Source organism: Schistocerca cancellata, chromosome 3 (genome assembly GCF_023864275.1).
Source record: "Schistocerca cancellata isolate TAMUIC-IGC-003103 chromosome 3, iqSchCanc2.1, whole genome shotgun sequence".
In the NCBI taxonomy this organism is placed as follows: Eukaryota; Metazoa; Arthropoda; class Insecta; order Orthoptera; family Acrididae; genus Schistocerca; species Schistocerca cancellata.
In genome coordinates, this window is record NC_064628.1 from 182335566 (window position 1) to 182350251 (window position 14686).

Genomic DNA, 14686 nt, shown 5'->3' on the forward strand with positions numbered 1-14686 from the left:
CACAGTGAAAATCAGAAATGTTTCATTTGTAACAGTTAGCTACACCTTTCAGCTACTTCTCTACGTAGTCGCCGTCCTGACTCAGACATTCGTCGTAGCGTTTTACCAACTTTCCAATACTCTCATCATAGAAGGCAGCGTCCAGTGCTTTCCGCCAATTATCTACGCTGGCCTAAAGCTCGTTGTCTGTGCCAGAATGTTGTCTTCATAGCCAGCGGTTCGTTTGAGCAGAGATGAAACTCAGTGGGAGACAATTACGGGCTGTATTGTGGGTAACCAACCATTTCCAATTGAAACGATGCAGGAACATCTTCATTGCCCCTGCAGAATGAGGCTGAGAATTGTCTTGAAGAAGAAACCGCACGACAGTTTTGTAATGTTGGTTGCATAGCTTCAGGGGAAAATTCTCACCAGGCCCTCGTACTTGGCGGGAGACACTATTTTCTATAACATCCTTAAGCGCTCACTAAGAGCTCAGGAATGAAAAGAGCGACATAATTCTAGCTAGAGTCATACTAGAGACACTGCCCATCACATCTTTGAAAAGGTTTATCGGATTTTCGTAGTCGTTTCCATTTCGCGACCGATCGTAACTTACTTTCTGGACAGCCCTCGTATTATCTATCCCTGCTGTCTAATTCGATCTTAAGTCTTCCAAAGCTTTTCTAAATTCTGATTCTAACACTGGATCCCCAATCTCTTGTATATCGACTACTGCTTCTTCAGTCACGAAATCAGACAATTGTTCGCCCACATCAGTGCCTCCCACGTGCTATTTCCATCTATCCGCTCTCTCCTCTGTTTAACAAAGGAATGTCCTTTGCACGTTGTAACGCCCCAGCGACCACCTTAAAGTCAATTAAGAAAGAACATGAAGTAGGGAAAGTTATATTGGCAGTTACGACATCTTTGCCGATGAGCTAACACGAAAGAGTTTTGTCAACAACTACATTGTACACCACTGAGCATATTTGTTAGCGAAAGAGAATGAAGAAACATCGTATTTCAGCAATGGACAAATACCCATGTGACAAATGTGAAATTAATATCTCAAAAGTTAAGTCCAAAGTAATGTCATCAGAGATAACTTTTATGTGGAAGAGAGTTGTAAGCGCAACGAAGAAATTCAATGCGCCTACAATGCTCATCCACAGAAGAAGTCGCTTGCTAGAACTCATCCAGTGCAGACATACGAGAGCAGTTCCGATCTGAATTATTGAGATTGCGAATATTGACGAGATTGTTTTCGACTTTAGAATTGTTTGTTGCGTGATGGGATTCACGGCTTAAGTAACTGATTTTATGAACTGAGACAGGAACAGATACACTCATTTAACCGTGCACTACGGGTTAATTGAAATCTAATAACGGAATTAGTGAACATTGGACTTGACTTTAAATTAGTTGGACCTTAAGGAGAAGTGAACATTCTATGAAGGAAAATACACGCAATTAGTCTTAAGTAGGACCCAAGTACACGACATCATGAACATAAAACAATTACGCTAAAGTGGTGAGTTTTGATAATTGCCAAGAAACTATAACTCAATCGGACTGACTTAACTAAACTATTCCGTGTGCGTGTAGTGTGGGAGTTATAACTATTTAGTGACAAAATAGCAATAAACTGTTCCTTACCAGATAAATACCCGGTGTGGACTAAATCATTAAATAGTTTGATAAATGACTAAATCAACGACTACTCATGAAAGACTATTTCATTGAAGTTCAAATATTCACGTCATTAGTTGAGATGTGTACTTTAAAATATTTTCGTATTGCGACGCAATCTTACAAAGACTGAATCAAAGAGTACCTCTGGATCTCGCTACATATCACCACAACAATTCCACAGCAACGAGACAACAGCGTAAGAAAAAACCGTTAACTAAAATATTTCCTCGCCATCAGTGGTGCGTGCTGTGCGAACGAGAGAAGAATTAATAACTACTGCAAATCCGGGCAATTAATAATACATTATTAATAATAAAAAGCATCAATTATACGAGTTCGCATAAGTGGAAACGCTGTAATTGAGATACAACGACTACGCGAGGAACGCCTTTCCGGATGTTTTTCAAGTTTTTTTTTTCTCCCGTTAATCTACGGTGACTGACGTTATATCGCATCGTGTCTCTACTCTGCCGCGAGAGTTGTGGCAGTAGCAGCTCTACGGCGTCGACTACATCAGCACGTGGTTGGAGTCCAGGGGCACGCGCCACACACACCATTTTGGCGCCTACAACGCAGGGCTCGAAGACGCCAGCTGTCGTCTCATCTGGGAGATAACGCAGCGGCAACGACGCCTCGACGAGAAGACGAAGCTAGACGGATTGTTGCAAGGACGAAGTGCTAGTTGTGAGCAACAGCTACACATTGTTTGTTTACAGGACTTAACTGGACTTAACGACGACAGACATCACACCGTCCGACGTTTCCTCTACGACAACTGCAGAGACGATGTGGGGGACTGACTCCTCCACAACGCAGACAACGCTCCACGACAGCGAGTGAGCTACAAGCAGAACGACGCAGCGCGTTGGACAACAGTCAACAGTGACCACACCCACGCCACTACAATCCATCACGAAAGAGAAAATCCACAAAATAAGTGATCATTTGAGTACGTTAGAATAGATTTTGTACTGTAGTGCTCATTGAGATTTCATTGTGGTTGTGTTCAGTAGTTATCATGATGCCTAAAAGAAATTTAAAACTGCGTAGTGATGTAGATAAGAGAATTCCTGATTCAGAAGAGGAGATTAGTGATTTTCCAGAACAAGAAGAAAGTAATAGGAATAATGTCAATGTAGGAGGTGACACGTTTGCTGAACAAGAGAAGGAAGCGATACCAACTGTATCAGGGATTAGAACAAGGGATAAAATCCTAGAATTACCAGACAATAATTCTGATGTTAGAGAAGGTACCGATCGAGAATGTAGAATGAATGTCGCACCGAGCATCTTTGGAGGTGTAGATATACTTAGTACTATCTTATCAAAATTAAATATGATAATTAAATATGATGTGTGGGCAATTTTCAGAACAGCAGGCAATACAACAGGCATTTTTCAGTAATAAATTTTCTGAACTACTCCAACAGCAAGTTATTAAATTCTCAGAACAGCAAGCATCGTTTAATAGCAAAATTTTCCGAATTAGCTGAACAACAGGCAATATTACAGGCAACCATAAATAGTAAAATTTCAGAAGTAGAGAGCCGGGTAGAGGATGTTGAAGCTAGATTTGAGGATCATAAAGTTAGAGTAGATATCAAATTTGAAGATGTTGAATCCAGGTTAACCAAACAAGATAAACAGGATGTTAAAATTATCGATCGTATCCATAATTGCAAGAAAATCTGAGTAATTTATCGGAACAATGCGATGTGATATCATTAACAGATAATTATAGTAATATCACGGACCACCTGAATGAAATTGAACAAAAGACGGTTAAGAGGATCGATAATTATTTAATCAGTGAAGGTGAACAATTTGAGGAATTAACATTTAAGTTTATTGATGAATTTAATCAAATTAAGACCAAGTTATTCGTGATTGTCATGTAGACCTCGCTCGAGTAACAGACCGACAATTTACTAATGACGCAAAACCAGAAAATGAACAAATAGATCGTCAAAGGCAATCCAACTACGGGACAAAGCGTCCGTATATCCAGTCTAACACCTTTACTAATGATCCGTGGGAGTTAAACTCACATTGGGAAGAATTTGTGTTCCTTCTTTAAAGGTGGAACACAGCATATTTAAGAGTAGGCAGTTTCCTACATTCTCTAGTGAGAAAAACAACATTAATCCCAAAGCGTTCATAAATTCATTTAAGAGAATATTTCCGCACAGCTGGTCAGAATTTGATAATATCCAATTTATCGTGTCTAAGATGAACCATGGACCTTGCCGTTGGTGGGGAGGCTTGCGTGCCTCAGCGATACAGATGGCCGTACCGTAGGTGCAACCACAACGGAGGGGTATCGGTTGAGAGGCCAGACAAACATGTGGTTCCTGAAGAGGGGCAGCAGCCTTTTCAGTAGTTGCAGGGGCAACAGTCTGGATGATTGACTGATCTGGCCTTGTAACATTAACCAAAACGGCCTTGTTGTGCTGGTACTGCGAACGGCTGAAAGCAAGGGGACACTACAGCCGTAAGTTTTCCCGAGGACATGCAGCTCTACTGTATGATTAAATGATGATGGCGTCCTCTTGGGTAAAATATTCCGGAGGTAAAATAGTCCCCCATTCGGATTTCCGGGCGGGGACTACTCAGGAGGACGTCGTTATCAGGAGAAAGAAAACTGGCGTTCTACGGATCGGAGCGTGGAATGTCAGATCCCTTAATCGGGCAGGTAGGTTAGAAAATTTAAAAAGGGAAATGGATAGGTTAAAGTTAGATATAGTGGGAATTAGTGAAGTTCGTTGGCAGGAGGAACAAGACTTTTGGTCAGGTGATTACAGGGTTATAAATACAAAATCAAATAGGGGTAATGCAGGAGTAGGTTTAATAATGAATAAAAAAATAGGAGTGCGGGTTAGCTACTACAAACAGCATAGTGAACGCATTATTGTGGCCAAGATAGACACAAAGCCCAAGCCTACTACAGTAGTACAAGTTTATATGCCAACTACCTCTGCAGATGATGAAGAAATAGATGAAATGTATGACGAGATAAAAGAAATTATTCAGGTAGTGAAGGGAGACGAAAATTTAATAGTCATGGGTGACTGGAATTCGTCAGTAGGAAAAGGGAGAGAAGGAAACATAGTAGGTGAATATGGATTGGGGGAAAGGAATGAAAGAGGAAGCCGCCTTGTAGAGTTCTGCACAGAGCAAAACTTAATCATAGCCAACACTTGGTTCAAGAATCATAAAAGAAGGTTGTATACCTGGAAGACTCCTGGAGATACTAAAAGGTATCAGATAGATTATATAATGGTAAGACAGAGATTTAGGAACCAGGTTTTAAATTGTAAGACATTTCCTGGGGCAGATGTGGATTCTGACCACAATCTATTGGTTATGAACTGCAGATTGAAACTGAAGAAACTGCAAAAAGGTGGGAATTTAAGGAGATGGGACCTGGATAAACTGAAAGAACCAGAGGTTGTAGAGAGTTTCAGGGAGAGCATAATGGAACAATTGACAGGATATGGGGAAAGAAATACAGTAGGAGAAAAATGGGTAGCTCTGAGGGATGAAGTAGTGAAGGCAGCAGAGGATCAAGTAGGTAAAAAGACGAGGGCTAATAGAAATCCTTGGGTAACAGAAGAAATATTGAATTTAATTGATGAAAGGAGAAAATATAAAAATGCAGTAAATGAAGCAGGCAAAAAGGAATACAAACGTCTCAAAAATGATATCGACAGGAAGTGCAAAATGGCTAAGCAGGGATGGCTAGAAGACAAATGTAAGGATGTAGAGGCTTGTCTCACTAGGGGTAAGATAGATACTGCCTACAGGAAAATTAAAGAGACCTTTGGAGAGAAGAGAACCACTTGTATGAATATCAAGAGCTCAGATGGCAACCCAGTTCTAAGCAAGGAAGGGAAGGCAGAAAGGTGGAAGGAGTATATAGAGGGTTTATACAAGGGCGATGTACTTGAGGACAATATTATGGAAATGGAAGAGGATGTAGATGAAGACGAAATGGGAGATAAGATACTGCGTGAAGAGTTTGACAGAGCACTGAAAGACCTGAGTCGAAACAAGGCCCCGGGAGTAGACAACATTCCATTTGAACTACTGATGGCCTCGGGAGAGCCAGTCCTGACAAAACTCTACCATCTGGTGAGAAAGATGTATGAGACAGGCGAAATACCCTCAGACTTCAAGAAGAATATAATAATTCCAATCCCAAAGAAAGCAGGTGTTGACAGATGTGAAAATTACCGAACTATCAGTTTAATAAGTCACAGCTGCAAAATACTAACGCGAATTCTTTACAGACGAATGGAAAAACTGGTAGAAGCCGACCTCGGGGAAGATCAGTTTGGATTCCGTAGAAATGTTGGAACACATGGAGCAATACTGACCTTACGACTTATCTTAGAAGAAAGATTAAGAAAAGGCAAACCTACGTTTCTAGCATTTGTAGACTTAGAGAAAGCTTTTGACAATGTTGACTGGAATACTCTCTTTCAAATTCTGAAGGTGGCAGGGGTAAAATACAGGGAGCGAAAGGCTATTTACAGTTTGTACAGAAACCAGATGGCAGTTAAAAGAGTCGAGGGGCATGAAATGGAAGCAGTGGTTGGGAAAGGTGTAAGACAGGGTTGTAGCCTCTCCCCGATGTTATTCAATCTGTATATTGAGCAAGCAGTAAAGGAAACAAAAGAAAAATTCGGAATAGGTATTAAAATTCATGGAGAAGAAGTAAAAACTTTGAGGTTCGCCGATGACATTGTAATTCTGTCAGAGACAGCAAAGGACTTGGAAGAGCAGTTGAACGGAATGGACAGTGTCTTGAAAGGAGGATATAAGATGAACATCAACAAAAGCAAAACGAGGATAATGGAATGCAGTCAAATTAAGTCGGGTGATGCTGAGGGAGTTAGATTAGGAAATGAGACACTTAAAGTAGTAAAGGAGTTTTGCTATTTAGGGAGTAAAATAACCGATGATGGTCGAAGTAGAGAGGATATAAAATGTAGACTGGCAATGGCAAGGAAAGCGTTTCTCAAGAAGAGGAATTTGTTAACATCGGGTATAGATTTAAGTGTCAGGAAGTCGTTTCTGAAAGTATTTGTATGGAGTGTAGCCATGTATGGAAGTGAAACATGGAAGATAACTAGTTTGGACAAGAAGAGAATAGAAGCTTTTGAAATGTGGTGCTACAGAAGAATGCTGAAGATAACGTGGGTAGATCACGTAACTAATGAGGAGGTACTGAATAGGATTGGGGAGAAGAGAAGTCTGTGGCACAACTTGACTAGAAGAAGGGATCGATTGGTAGGACATGTTTTGAGGCATCAAGGGATCACAAATTTAGCATTGGAGGGCAGTGTGGAGGGTAAAAATCGTAGAGGGAGACCAAGAGATGAATACACTAAGCAGATTCAGAAGGATGTAGGTTGCAGTAGATACTGGGAGATGAAGAAGCTTGCACAGGATAGAGTAGCATGGAGAGCTGCATCAAACCAGTCTCAAGACTGAAGACCACAACAACAACAACAAAATAACAGGAGAAGCTGAATTATCGGCCTCGGAAATCAGCGAATCGTGTAATACGTGTTCAGAAATTGAGAGGATTTTCTAGGCGAAATATTGGTCCTTGAGTCGTCAAGAACGTTTACGGAAAGAAGTTTACCAACCCGAATTTTATAACCCTAGAAAAGAAACATTAAGGCAATATTTTGGACGCTACATAAATAAAACTAGATACTGGACAGAACCTATTTCAAGTAGAGAGGTAATCCGTATATTGAGGGGCAGGCTGCCTTTCAATATAAGGGAAAAACTGATCCATGAACCGGATTATGACGTAGAGCAGTTCTTAGCAGTAATTGACTAGATAGATATGTTAATAGAAGACGCTAGACAATGGCACAACAACCATAGTAATTATAATAGTGGGAATAATGGCAATAACAACCACTGGAACCAAAATAGGTTTAATAATAATAAGAGTTTTAATAACTGTGACCACAACTTCAAAAACGGTATTGCACAAACGACCGTAGGCAAAAAGAAAATCAAAATTGGAATGGAAATTATAATAGTCCTAAAGGTGCTTTTACACCAAACAATAACCAAGGGCAAGGACAAAATAGTTTTCAACGAGTAAATATAGTAACCATGAATAGGAAAAGAAAGTATGGAGGGCGGCAATCGCCAAACCACCAATGTTGTGGCGATGACCGACAAAACAACTGTGCTCCGATGGAGCCTTCGAATAAATCTAGATGGGGAACGTTTCAAATAACTAATCTAGATTGGAATAATCCCAATACTGCCAGTAATCCATGTAATGCTAATTGACCTATACCTTTACCTGATAATAGGAATGTAAGAGGAGATGACGCGTACCAACAAAACGCGAATGAAGTGCATTTAGTTGAGATACACGAACCACCGAGGAACCTATATGACGGGCGGTGAAACGAAAGCCAGTCATTTTAGGTCTTCCTCGGATGGCTGGTTATGAGGAGGGAGGCAAACTTCACGGGTTAATCAATGTCCTTAATTATATTAACGGCTCTGACATCAGAGGCGAATTAATGAAGGAACCAAGGGCTTAAGTCACCAAAGAGGATTTTACGTTGCAGGCGATAGTAGATGTTATGATTAATAGTTTCCTATAAGTATTCTGATTGACACAGTTGCAACGGTCAGCGTAATGGCGAGTAATTGTTTAAGTATGGTTATTAGGCAACAGAAGCTACTCACTTTACCAGTGTCGGGACGTACCGTTTCGGGGGCTTTTAGCGCTAAAGCGCAAAAGATAATTAAACAAGTGCGGGTAGCAGTAGAACTACAAGAAGCAAATTTGGAATGTAATTTCTTGATAGTGTCTAAAGTGACTACACCGTGCATCTGGGGAATGGATTTTTTATGTGAATATGGCGCAATCCTAGACATTAAAGAAGGTGTTTGTACCTTAACTGTTAACGACAAGCCATTAAGACTAATGTTAAGAAAGAAGAGAATAATTTTCAGGAAAATATTATCAATATTTGGTTGTAAATTATGTTCCAAGGAATATTGTGCGTTACGTAGGTGACGACCGTGACAAATTAACCGATGTTTACACTGAGATGTTAAGCATCGATGAAAAGATTAGAGAATCGGAATAGTTGTCAATTCTACAGCAGATAGAGTTAAGTGAAATGTTAACATCATATTTGCCTGTATTTAATAAGAAGCCAGGCATAATTAAGAACTTCGAATATCACATTGAGACCTATCCTCATAATACGTTTTGTAAGACGACACACTCGGTCCCTTGGTCAAAAAGAGAGGCAGTGACGAAGGAAATCAAGAAGATGTTAGACTGGGGTATTATAGAAACTTCAGACTCCGAGTACTGCAGCCCTCTTTTAGCTGTAACTAAACCAAATGGAGAAATACGTTTAGTTTTAGATGCGAGAGTTATTAATAAAATAATTAAACCACTAAGGATTCGTCACGAAAACCTTGAAGAACTCATACAAAAATTCCATGGAATGTTTTTGACCTCTCTTGACCTCAAAAGTTCATATCTGAATCTATATCTGCTCCTCGAAACGCTTTATAATCCAGTGTCTGATTTCGGAATCTGTGGCTGACTATGATGTACTCTATCAGAAATCTCCCCGTATCATCCGGCCTTTTCCAAGTGTACCTTCTCCTCTTGTGATTCTTGAACAGACTATTCGATATTACTAGTTGAAATTCCTTGTCCCAAGCCCATATTCTCTAATAACCTTTTTCATGTACTCCTTCCCCTACAACAGCATTCCAGTCCCCAATAATTATTAGATATTCCTTCCTCTTTACGTACTGAATTTTCGTTTCAGTATCCTCATATACTTTCTCTGTCTCTTCATCTTCAGCTTGCCACGTAGGCATATTTATAATTATCGTTGTAGTTGTTCGTTTGCTGTCGATTGAGATAAGAAGAGCCCTACGATTGATCTGTTCATAGTGACTCACTCTGTGCCCTACCTTCCTATTCATAACTAATCCTACTCGCATTATACCATATTCTGACTCGCACAACGTTGTCCTTTCGCTGGTTATTCAATCTTTCTCTCATGGTCATCTCCCCCTTATCAGTGTCCTCTCGGAGATCTGAAAGCGGGATTAGTTCGGAAACTTTTGCAAATGGAGAGATCGTCAAGACACTTTTCTATTACATGTCTGTCGATACAAAGCGCAGGTGTTTCCATTGCCATCTCCGTCCTCATGCCCTTCATCATTGACGATTCTTCCACCTTTAGTGGCAGTTTCCCACCGCAAGAACTATAGAGAGCCGTCAACATCTCGGCACTTCTGTGTGCTCTTTGTCATGGCCGTTAGCAGAATTATGGTGAATTCTTGTGCCGGAAGCCTTCGGCAGCCATTCCTGATGATTTGTATTCAAACGTAAGCGGTGGCTCTGTTCGAACCCGGGACCAAGGACATTTCGATTACTAATCAAATACGCTACATGCTACTAATACTTCAGCCATATTTTTCCTTTACAGGAAGGGAAGGACCCAGCCAGCTTCAGCCTTGGTGACGCGTGGGGCAGTGGTCGAAACCCGAGGTCTGACCACGATGCATCCTCCTCGCCCCTCACTCTGCTGGTCCCTCACATGGACATGGTACTACCTTCGTTTTTCTTATTTGATTTTTATTTCGTATAATTTTTTAACATTTTTTAAAAATTGTATTATGCACTCCGTCGTCAGGCCACAAGTGGCCCACAGGGCCGACCGCCGTGTCATCCTCACTCAGGATGCGGATAGTAGGGGCGTGTGGTCAGCACACCGCTCTCCCGGTCTTTATGATAATTTTCGTTGACCGGAGCCGCTACTATTCGGTCGAATAGCTCCTCAATTAGCATCACGAGGTTGAGTGCATCCCAAAAAATGGCAACAGCGCATGGTAGCCCGGATGGTCACCCATCCAAGCGCCGGCCACGGCCGACAGTGCCTAACTTCGGTGATCTCACGGGAACCGGTGTATCCACTGCGGCAAGGCCGTTGCCAAGATAAAGCGTGATAGACATATATCCCACAATTCCAGTACTCAGATGAAAACAAATTTTTTCTAGGAAGAGAACACTGTGAGGAGGGTCCAGAACAAAGAAAAAAACAAAAAAGCTATTAAGTTCCTTGACGATCAAAGACAATGGTGCAACATATTTGCAAATAAAGCACGATAACGTGGCAGCCTCTGACGCTTCCAATGAGAGTTCAGTATGTATTGGCGAAAAACACAGCGTTCGGTATCAGTGTCACACGCCACTACAGAGCCATATGATCGAGTTAGTCTTCATGTGACCGGGGTTCAACGGAGAAAACAACTTCAGCAAATAGTGTATGAAAAGCCAGTTGTCGGTTAATCTAGTGCCAGTGTTGTCGTCAGCCACAGAGCAGCCTGTGTGGTAATGTATATGGTTGATGACAAATGCCGGTCGGACTAAGACCAATGGGATGGAGGCGTTCGTTGGGCGGGATCAGATTATGATTGACCCTGTACCACTACGAGGCGACCTCCATCAGGAGGACAGGAAGACTAATGGGAGCGACACTGTTTCCTGTATATCAGTGTCACGACCATTTCGGCTGGGGACAGGGATGACTGTATGCTCCAATAAGAAAGCAAAGACCTGGAGGAAAGGCGTGCCAATGATAAAATGTCAGCTCCAGATTTAGAATTGATCCGGTCCCCGTCGCCAGGGGAAATCAGCTAGCCAATCGAAGACATGGAAATAATCGAGAGGTAATAGAATGAGCAGCTTGAGTACATGTTAAAACATTACGCCGTGTAAAAAAATACTGAAGCCTTCAATTTGATGCTGGGAGGTCCCAACCTTCCAAGGGAACGGAGCCTCGCTACCACTTCATACTGAAGTCTAAAAAAATGATATTTCCAACAAAAAAAGGTGAGATAATTGTATCAATTTGCACGCCAACACCGCGAGGAGCTGGAATATTTGTGCAACATACACTCCTGGAAATTGAAATAAGAACACCGTGAATTCATTGTCCCAGGAAGGGGAAACTTTATTGACACATTCCTGAGGTCAGATACATCACATGATCACACTGACAGAACCACAGACACATAGACACAGGCAACAGAGCATGCACAATGTCGGCACTAGTACAGTGTATATACACCTTTCGCAGCAATGCAGGCTGCTATTCTCCCATGGAGACGATCGTAGAGATGCTGGATGTAGTCCTGTGGAACGGCTTGCCATGCCATTTCCACCTGGCGCCTCAGTTGGACCAGCATTCGTGCTGGACGTGCAGACCGCGTGAGACGACGCTTCATCCAGTCCCAAACATGCTCAATGGGGGACAGATCCGGAGATCTTGCTGGCCAGGGTAGTTTACTTACACCTTCTAGAGCACGTTGATGGCACGGGATACATGCGGACGTGCATTGTCCTGTTGGAACAGCAAGTTCCCTTGCCGGTCTTGGAATGGTAGAACGATGGGTTCGATGACGGTTTGGATGTACCGTGCACTATTCAGTGTCCCCTCGACGATCACCAGTGGTGTACGGCCAGTGTAGGAGATCGCTCCCCACACCATGATGCCGGGTGTTGGCCCTGTGTGCCTCGGTCGTATGCAGTCCTGATTGTGGCGCTCACCTGCACGGCGCCAAACACGCATACGACCATCATTGGCACCAAGGCAGAAGCGACTCTCATCGCTGAAGACGACACGTCTCCATTCGTCCCTCCATTCACGCCTGTCGCGACACCACTGGAGGCGGGCTGCACGATGTTGGGACGTGAGCGGAAGACGGCCTAACGGTGTGCGGGACCGTAGCCCAGCTTCATGGGGACGGTTGCGAATGGTCCTCGCCGATACCCCAGGAGCAACAGTGTCCCTAATTTGCTGGGAAGTGGCGGTGCGGTCCCCTACGGCACTGCGTAGGAACCTACGGTCTTGGCGTGCATCCGTGCGTCGCTGCGGTCCGGTCCCAGGTCGACGGGCACGTGCACCTTCCGCCGACCACTGGCGACAACATCGATGTACTGTGGAGGCCTCACGCCCCACGTGTTGAGCAATTCGGCGGTACGTCCACCCGGCCTCCCGCATGCCCACTATACGCTCTCGCTCGAAGTCCGTCAACTGCACATACGGTTCACGTCCACGCTGTCGCGGCATGCTACCAGTGTTAAAGACTGCGATGGAGCTCCGTATGCCACGGCAAACTGGCTGACACTGACGGCGGCGGTGCACAAATGCTGCGCAGCTAGCGCCATTCGACGGCCAACACCGCGGTTCCTGGTGTGTCCGCTGTGCCGTGCGTGTGATCATTGCTTGTATAGCCCTCTCGCAGTGTCCGGAGCAAGTATGGTGGGTCTGACACACCGGTGTCAATGTGTTCTTTTTTCCATTTCCAGGAGTGTAGTACACTTTGCTGAAAATGTAGGAATCTCAGATCATCACTCTGTGAGGAAGACTAAGAGAAAGGCTTTCGTGTTCATGAGTTGCCACTTGAATTCTGTTCGTATCCTTCCGCCAATTGAGTTCAGCCATTTTCATCTCCAACCGTTTGTGGTGAGCAACCACCGTTGCCCATGAAGTCAAAATGTGTTGAAAACACCGCAGTGGTAACAGGGTACATTTCCGCACGGTATTGAGAGCCCCAGAGAGAGATCAAAAGGAATCCAGTATGTCCTTCAGGAAGGATATTTCATCGATGTGACTTATCTATACCATAACATCGTCTGCGTAAGCCCATACCGAGAAGGTTTCTCCTAATACCCTGCTGACGCTTAATTGATCAGCAATACGGCGAAGCATGGAGAGGGAGATCCCTTGCCGTAAGCGCCGTCGGATGGTGATCTGGGGAGTAAGTTGTCCATTCACTACGGCAGATGCTTGAGTAATAGTAAAAATATTGGATAATACACGCAGTATGAGTAAGACCTGTTGCCTCGAGCGCCTGCATCAAGAAACCATGACTGCCTTGGTAAAATTCCATATAAAAATCAATAAAAAGCAAGGCTCCAGAGACAGAGGTTGCTGCAGCCACCGGGGCGACGCGTCAGCACTCGACTACAGAAGTCTGAATCGTACGACTAGGCACACAGCTTTGGTGAAGACCAAGAATTTTCTCTAACAATTTTGACAAAGGGTGTTTACCCACCCTAGTGACAGTTTTGTAATCGAAATTATGTAGTGTGATCGGGATTAATTTAACGGTGTCTGGAGGACCGGTTGTCGTCGGAATTAGAATAATTTTACCATCCTTGAAGGGGTCGGGACTCATATCCCCTCTGATCACCTCACTTACCAGTGACGTAATGGTGTCACTTACAAGAGACCAAAAACCTACAAAACATTCCTTAGAAATACGGTTGGGTCCCGGCGATTTTTGTGATGGTGAACTGACAGTAAGGCGATATGTATCACTGCGAGTAGAGGTACTTAGAAATTCATCTTCTTATGCGAGGATAACCGCACAACCCTGGAGAGGAAAAAACAGTCAGGAACTGTCGTATCCGTAGCAGGGACATAATGAAGGTCGATAAAATAACCATAGATTCCTCTGGAAATGTTGCGTTCGGACGTCAGTACACGGCCACCGGTGTGAGTGAGGAGGGACTCGACACTTGCTCGTCTACGCAGTACTGTAAGAGTTAGCGGGATTTTCATCGCACCCTCAGTCCTACTATTTGCTGTCTCTTTAACTTAAAAAGTCTTAACATGGCTGACATCCACAATCCGTGATGGAGCTTGCCTCGCATCATAAAGTTGATGCAAGACGGAATAATAAAATTGCTGGGTCCGACTTAGATCCCTGGCCCTCTCAGCGCCATAACGCTGTACAACATCCAGAGGAGTAGATAAAGTTTCAATGGCTGCCACACATAATTTAAGGTTCCAGCTACGCAACAGTGTCACGTCTATCGTTAACAATTGTATACATAAAGAATCAGAAAGATAAAACGATCGAATCTGCTGCTGAAAGTAGTCGTGTATACCTGACGAGAGTTGGACAGTGACAGATCCACGCA

General features: G+C 43.2%; 1 pseudogene; it reads right to left on the reverse strand.

Annotated features, from left to right (window-relative positions):
- Window positions 1-10569: 10569 nt before the first annotated feature.
- On the reverse strand, window positions 10570-10687 carry LOC126177712 (5S ribosomal RNA; annotated as a pseudogene).
- Window positions 10688-14686: the final 3999 nt, after the last annotated feature.